This window comes from Typopeltis vanoorti, chromosome 11, assembly GCF_054136105.1.
Source record: "Typopeltis vanoorti isolate ZY-2024b chromosome 11, IOZ_Tvanoo_1.0, whole genome shotgun sequence".
NCBI lineage: Eukaryota > Metazoa > Arthropoda > Arachnida > Uropygi > Thelyphonidae > Typopeltis > Typopeltis vanoorti.
The window spans coordinates 70,465,356-70,473,597 of NC_143559.1; positions in this window are offsets into that span (position 1 = coordinate 70,465,356).

Here is an 8,242-nt window from a genome sequence, read left to right on the forward strand (position 1 = left end):
TAATGAATTTTTAAAATCTAATTAATGGCTATTAATAATAAACTACATACTAACAGATTTGTTTATGATTTATTACCTCCCATTATATTCAGGCTCACTGTTAAGTTTTATTAATAGCCTACTAAAAATGGACTGAAAATTTGATTATGCGCTTCCAAATCAAGAAAATTAAATTGACAAGCATAAAATACATTATAGAAAAATTTAATTAAATATTTGCACCAGGGGATTTAGAGTTTGAAAAGATATTTTGCTCGTCAGCCGCTATTCCGTGCCAGGCTGTCTACCATTGGATATTTATAACAATAAATAACTTTCATCAAGCAAACTAGTCGAGACGATAATTAATAATTCTCTTGCATAGATCCGTGACAGAATAATAGTAGCATATGGAACTCTTGGCGACATAATAGGACGTTGAAACATGCAATTGCAAAGTCGCTTTGACCACCTCTGTTTGCTAATGTGGACAAACGTCTTTGCTTCAACAGCGCATTGCTACCGAACATTTATCGATCTTGTCTACTCATTGTAAACGATAAGTTTTTGTTTCCCAACGAACACTTCCTTGTTATGTAAATACCAATTTAACGTCGTTTCTTGATGTCCTTATAAATTTAATAGCATCACATGTTCGTCTGCAATTACAGAAAAGCTATTTGCGATCTACCTTTCTGCTGCAATGCAGATCATTTGGAACATTAATAGCACTTGTGTAGTACTGGAAGTCTTCACTTTTCATGCTTCATAAAAGCATTTCGACTTAAAAAAAAAAAAAATTGAAAATTGGATATTAGGAAATGAAATAAGAAATAAAACTCAAATAATGAACATTTCAGTGATAAGAATAATGTACAAAAAAATTCGTAATTTAAATCAAAAAAAGATTGTTCCCGTTTACTTTTAAATATTTTAATTTTTGTGACTTAAAGAAAATATCATCAAGGTATTTTTATAGATATTTCCTGAACAAAACCGCTGTGCTGAGAATGTAATTGTCATGTAAGAGAGAGACTGTACAAATGTCAGGAATAAAAGGTTTTAGTAAACTACGTATCCGTAACCAGAAATGCAGTATGTGTGATAGCAGTAATAACACGTCCAATTTATTCTGAACATTCTGATGACGTAATACTATTCTCTCTCTCTCTCTCTCTGTGAGATATGAACCAATTGAACTATCACCAAATTTTGTCCCATTTGACCAGAAGAATAATGCAAGCTGTCATTACGATCAGTTTTTTTTTTTTTATTTGATAGCACCAAGAAGATAACCTTTCTTGGGTGGGAGGTACATAAAAAAAAAGAAGCTAAGTTTGACATCTCCAATTCTAATATCAGGCATTATGCCACTTTCTTTTATAATGTGATCCATATAGATGAGTAATAGGAGTGGAGATAATGTGCTCCGTTGTCTTACACCCGATTTTACATCAAACCATCTTCCTGTATTTCATACAATTTTAACTACCGATCGACAATTTAAATATAGACTAAGTATTGCTCTTTATAATGTTCCTTTACCTCATATAATTCTGGTGTTTTTAAAACCTTCCTATAGGAGCTATAAGAGACCTTGTCATATACATTTTCCGAATCTACAAAACTCAAGTACAGATCCTTGTCATATTCCCACGATTTCTCAGCTGTTTGTCATAAAGTGAAAATCTGATCCTGACCACCTGTATTTGACCTGAATCCAGCTTGTTCTTCTGCAGGTTTCTCTTCCACAATCTTTCTCAACCTCTTCCCTGTAGAGAAATTCCTCTGTGATTCTCACATTCAGCTTTATTTCCTTTTTTATAGATGAGGACTATGAGAACACTACTGCAATGATTGGGAATTCGACCTTCTGAAAAGGCCCTCTGAATTATTGCAAAACTTTTATACCTCCATACTTAGGCATTTCTGGTCGAATATCATCTACTCCAGCTGCCTTTCCACATTTCGAGATTTTGATGGATTTTTCTACCTGAAGTATTGATGTGTACTCTTTTTTGCATTTCTCTTGAAAATTTTCTATACGGTTCTGTCACTGCTTGGTTCTTTTAACAGTCTTTCAAAATAATTACTCCAGACATCGAGGATATTCTCATCTGCAGTTTTCATGTTATCTTTATCATCTTATTCCTTTTACAGTACTGTTTCCTCCATTGCTAAGATTCTTCAGTAGAAGCTTAGAAATATTTTGCCACCTTCCCGATATTTATTTTCCAAATTTTTACCAGTCTTCCCATGACTTTTGTTTACCTACTTTTACATATAGCTTAGCTCTCTTACATTTTTCTCTGTATTCTTATAAGGCATCTGCCAACTTATTTGCTAAGAACCTTTGTGTCCACATGGTGTTCTTATTTTTCTATCCTTACAGATTACTTCACCACATGCCTCCCTAGCTGAATCAATCGATATTTCTCAATGAATAAATACTCTTTAGTTACTAAATTACTTATGTAATCTTATTGCGCAAATATTAGCAATCGTGATGATAAAGTGCCATCGAAATCTGTGCAGTGACGTTCAGCCTGAATGACATTTAGTGTGAAAGTACACTTGTCGGTCACATAAACATATATATTTTATCAGACGGATGTAGGTCACCGAACATTTGATGACCTCTTTACGATTACTGTCATTTTCATCTCTACGTTCTACCTGTTTCTAATAGGCTTTTGACCATTTTTCATCCATGCATCTATTTTGCATTGTCACCATTCCACTTTTTTATTCACTATTGTTCATTCTTTATCTCTCTCCTACATTCTTGTACACTTTCTAACATTACGGTTTCATCTCCATCTCTACGATTTATTCTACATCACTGGATTCAAGAAAAGTTGCCGACAGTGCGCTTCGTTCAGTAACTTCTATTGATTTTCGAGGTGATATATGTTTGTTATTGGCTTCGTGAACTTAAAACGTCAACTGAAGCACCCACCCACATACACACTCGCTTCTACAATGTGTATTTTTAGTAAAACATTCGTCTGGTTTATGGGAAACCATGCGAGTTCGTGTATCAAGCCAAACATAAATGTGTTCCTGTTTTGTTAGATGAAAGCACTGAATAAAAAAAAAAGTCCATGTTCAGATTGATTCTAGAGTTAAATGTCCGCTATTTTTTTTTCCCTTGTTAAATAAAGAAAAAGGCGCTTGCTACTCAAAACCAACGAAAAACAAAAGAAATGAGTTATGAACATATTTACATTTCTGACAGATGTTGTTGAAGATTCTTCTTTAAAAATGTAAATGGAAAGATATTAGCAAATAATAATAATTTGTTTAATATCTTAAAGTCTAAAAGAATAAATAAAAGAGTTCTCGCATCTTTTTATGTTATCAAGAGTATTTTATTTCTCAGATTATTATGTTTCGACTGCTGTAGCTGGGTTAAAAACCCAGTTGGTTCCACAAAGTCGGTTTCTTAACCACACAACTTAGAAATTGATCATATAACTCACTTGACGTTCCCCATTACAACCTCGGGTTAGATTCGTGGCAGCGACAAAGAGACAGAAGACCCCTGTCGTATTCTTCTGTCTCTCTGGCTAGAGATCACGCCAATTCTGGAGATGACGAAGGTTGGGAAGGACATCAAAATGGGACATCAAAAAGGCTACAGTGATTTCGGTGTCATCTGATTTCAGTCATAAACATTATTTCAGTTTTATTCTTTAATTTAATTTTAAAGCTATGATTACTTCGTATGTTATTTCTTTTTCTCACATTTTGGACTTGTTTTGCTTGAAAAGATTTACACATGCTTCTGCTGCTGACAGCTTTTTTTCTTTCGATTTGGTTTTTTTTTTTTTAATATTTAGGAGGACAGATACTATAAGTGGGTGTCCTGATGCCATTTACTATTCGAAGGTCGCGATAGCCTTCTTTTTTAAGAGTTAAATATTTCTAGATAAATCTGAAATCCTGCTCTACAGATCAAATACGGAATTAACGTCACATTAGGCATCCAATAAGTAGTGTGGCGGTTTCATACACCAGGCAATGCAAATCATCTACCATTCATAATCATCCCTCTCCATGGTAAGATTCGAACATACAGTCTGTTAATTGGAGAAAGGGTATGCTATCCACGTGACCAAGATGGCAAGAGCACGCGAAGGATATCGATCTTTGGGTTAAGTGATCCAGGAATACTCTTGGCCGCCAAGTCCTAATTCTTAGCGACGCCAGGTTCAATACTTGGATAAATCACTGATCATTAGTGATTGATCCAAAAAAAAATTCGGTCACCGATCAGAAAGAAAACGTTGGTAGAGCGGAAGAAGGATAAAAGAATCTTGTCTGGAACACCAGTGGTTCGGTCTAAGATCGACTTTGCTAACACGAAGAGATTAAAAGACTAGAAATTAAAACGATGAAGGAACTCTTGCAACATAAACATGTTAAATCGGTTACGAAGTTGTAATTTCAGTATCGTCAGGATTTTAAATTTACTAGACCGGGGAAAAAAATTTGAATCTGCTTTAATATGTTTGCATTTTCTGATCTTCAAGCCATCCAAGATATTAACATTATCTAAACGTTTACATGTTTATGGTAACTGAAAACTCAGGAAATGTTATTATTATTTTTTTTTTCATAGGAACTTTTACAACAAAGAAGTCGGTGAATAGATTGATAAAAGTTTGACTAGTACCGACGAACAGAAAAAAAATATTCTTATGAATGGAATATAAGCCAAAGAAAACGAATTTAAGTTTCTTCCTAGATGAGTGAACATACAACAGGATGGCACAACTTTCCTTCCTCTTCTGCTCACAATACTCACAATACTTTTTTTTATGCGTGACCAAATTATTAAGAGTGATAGTTAGAGAACACATAAGAGTAGCAAATATAGGTTCGCGTTGGCGGAAAAAAATATGATTAAAAAAAGTAGTGTCGTACGCAACATTGGAATCATGGAGCTATGATCCTTCCACTTAAAAAAGTGTAATGGGTTCAATACACAAGAAATCTCTTTAGAAAACTCAAAAAAAAAAAAAAAACTTAATACAATGTCTATGGCAAATACCTCAGCATATGCTCACTGGGAAAATGCTAGAAAGGTAATGTCCTGTAACACAGGCAAATGAACAAAAATGTGATAACGGTACAATGTTCAGAACTTCGAATAATCTTCTAACAAAAAAAAAAAAAAAAAAAAGAACAACTAAATATAGATAGGTTTTGGAACTACACTCTGGCACACGCAATAATCTAGGACAATGTGCACTTTTTAGGAAGTGTATTGATTTGTATTATGGCATACATTTTTTATTTGTATTAGGCAGTATGTAAAGCAATTAGTAGGAAGTCAAATGCTCTAATAATCCATATAACTAGTTGTGAAGATGTAATGTTTGTCTTTGTAAAAAAATATATCGTTTACATACGTTATAAATGTAAACAAGTATACAGTTTCTTGTCAAGTATAGCACATTACGAATAATTGACATTATTTCTATTTGTTTTGATTTTTTTTTATCTGAAGTGATAGTTTTGTATTCACACTTTAAAACAAATAATAATAAAAATGGAAATTTAGCTGTAAATTGCACTTTCTTTTATATCTCGATTACTTTTATTTACTTTTATCTTATTAATAAGCGCAAGGCCATTTGTTAATATTTCGATTTTTGTATACATAATGCGTGTTATGTATGTGTATATTGTTAGAGCCTCCTTAACTCAGTTGATTTTTACAAAGCGCATTGGTTGGAAAGACCTGGATTCGAGTCCCGTCTAGGACGCGAGGAAGCTTTATTAGGTCTTTTCAAAACTGAAAGTGAGTTAGCTGGTCATCTTGGGAAGAGTATTTCTTCTTAGAAACTCGGGTTCTTCATCCTGTAAAACAGGCAAACCGTCCACAAACACAATTCGCAGTCATCCCCCCCCCCCCCACACAAATTCAGATAGGATTACCATTATTGGAGCATTAGTCAGGTTTCAAAGAAGCCAAGTTAAACACCTCTGTTTCCTTAGAAAATGATACACCTTGCATGGTCCTACCTTAAAAAAGAACTCTCGGGTGTACCTCGAAAGTCCGGTACTTGAAGAATGCGAAAAAATTCTTTATTCTTTGTACGGAGAGGAGAAAGGATTTATGAAACACTTCTACAGCGAGTGCATTGACTAAAGCTTCAAAACACATATTTCTGTCGTGATGCAGGCTCAGACCCGCACTATGAAACTGTCCAGGTTTCTTTCAAAATTTTTGTTGTAATCATGGCGACTTATTGTCTATTTAAAAACCGTTCCAAACATACACTGGCGACTGTACGTATGTGTAATGTTAAAAATAGTGCAATATTTCTCCGAGTGATGCGATAGCAGAGTCAGCCTTCGAAGCTATTACCACACAAAATGAACCCGCTGCAGCAATCAACTAACTATCTAGGGCAAGCATCACTTGTCACACTCCGTAAACAATTCTTTCTTTATTTGTCCGCGTATTCGTCATTGAGGAGATAATGGATTCTTGGCAAGTAAAAACGATGCAACAGGGAGTAGTTTCCTATCTGAATTTATGTTCAAGTGCTTTATAAAATGGCAATACTTTGCAACTCCTCAAAGTTTTAGGTTTCTTGACAAGCTTGGCATCGGAACTTATTACACTCATTATACTGGCAAATCTGAAAGCACCAACACTTCATAACAACGTCCTGCCATATGTTATTTCGACTTTCTTTATATATCCTGCTAGTCCGTATTGAGATTATTAACCCGCTGCTTGCTACTGTAATGCAACTCTGGACTCATTTTTTTTTTTTTTTTTTGCCATTGACTCTTTTCTTTTTCTTTTTTTATCTTTTTGGAAACAAAATATTTGTAGTTAATTTTATGGGTATGTTTGGATAAATAATAAAATGTTTGAAAATAAGAATTCTATATTTAGAACACAACCCTAATTTGCATGCACAGTGCCTCCAAAAATAAAGGTAATTATATATTCCTTTATTTCTATTCAATTCTTGATGCTAATCTAAATTCAACATTGCTGCGATGACATTAAGAACGTCATCATCATAACACTAATTACGGGTATAGACCATATTGGTCTATTTCGGTCTCATTATCCATCCAATATCCTTTTTTGAGGTCTACCCTGCCTTCTCTTTCCAACTGGCTTATATTTTAGTATTTGTTTAAGATGTCGGGTGTTGGCCATTCGGTTTACATGTTCAATCCACTTTTGTTTATAATTGTTTAGTTTTTCTTCTATTGATTTTGTTTTTAATTCTTTTAAAATGTCTTCGTTCCTTTTTTGGTCTAATAATGTTGCAGTTCTTCTCATAAATCTCATTTCACTTGTTTTTATTCTTTGTTTATCTTGTTTGTTTATTGCCCAAATTTCACTGCCATATAATAATGTGGGCACTGCTAAGTATTGTATATTTTCAAGCGTGTTTCTTTTTGTACCATATTTGGGTTGAGTGTTCTATTTATCAGGCCTATAATCTGTCAAAATGTTAAAGTTTTTAATTTTATATCTTTGTTTTCCTTCATATGATATTTTACATCCAAGATAACTGAAAGTATTCATCTGTTCTATTATTTTATTATTAAATAACTATTTTGCTTCTAACTTGAGTTTGCCCACAAAATGCCATTGTTTTAGTTTTATCTATGGAAATTTTCATTCCAAACTGTTCTACTATAATGTTTAAATTATATATTGCTCTTTGTAAATTGTCTTCCTTATCTGATATTATTACCTGATCATATGCAAATAATAGAGTATTCAGTTTGTTCTTCCGGGAAATTTCTACACCTGGATTGTTTAAGGTGTTCCACTGTATTAATATTTCATTAATGTAAATATTGAAAAGTGTTGGAGACAGAGGGCATCACTGTCTTACTCCTCGGTTTATAGATTGTTTTTCAGACAACTTTTCATTTGTATATTCATTCTTTGTAATATATCAAATAAAAAAAAAAAATCAGCTAACGCCTTTTTATTCGGAGTATACGGGAGTAGGCGAGGCCATTTAGCCCTATCTAACTTTTGGAGACTGAGTGGGCAGTTCAATCTCCACTGGTACCCAATCAGAGACAGATGGCCCAAGGCTATCACTAATTAAGCGGTACGCAGTGAAGAGAGACGGCTCAAATGTGCCGCCATCTCGTGGTCCCTAACCCTAACACAATATATTTAATGTCTGAAATATATCAAACAGTATATAACTTTTTACTTTCTCAAATGCTTTTTCGTAATCTATAAACAAAAGATGAGTTTCTA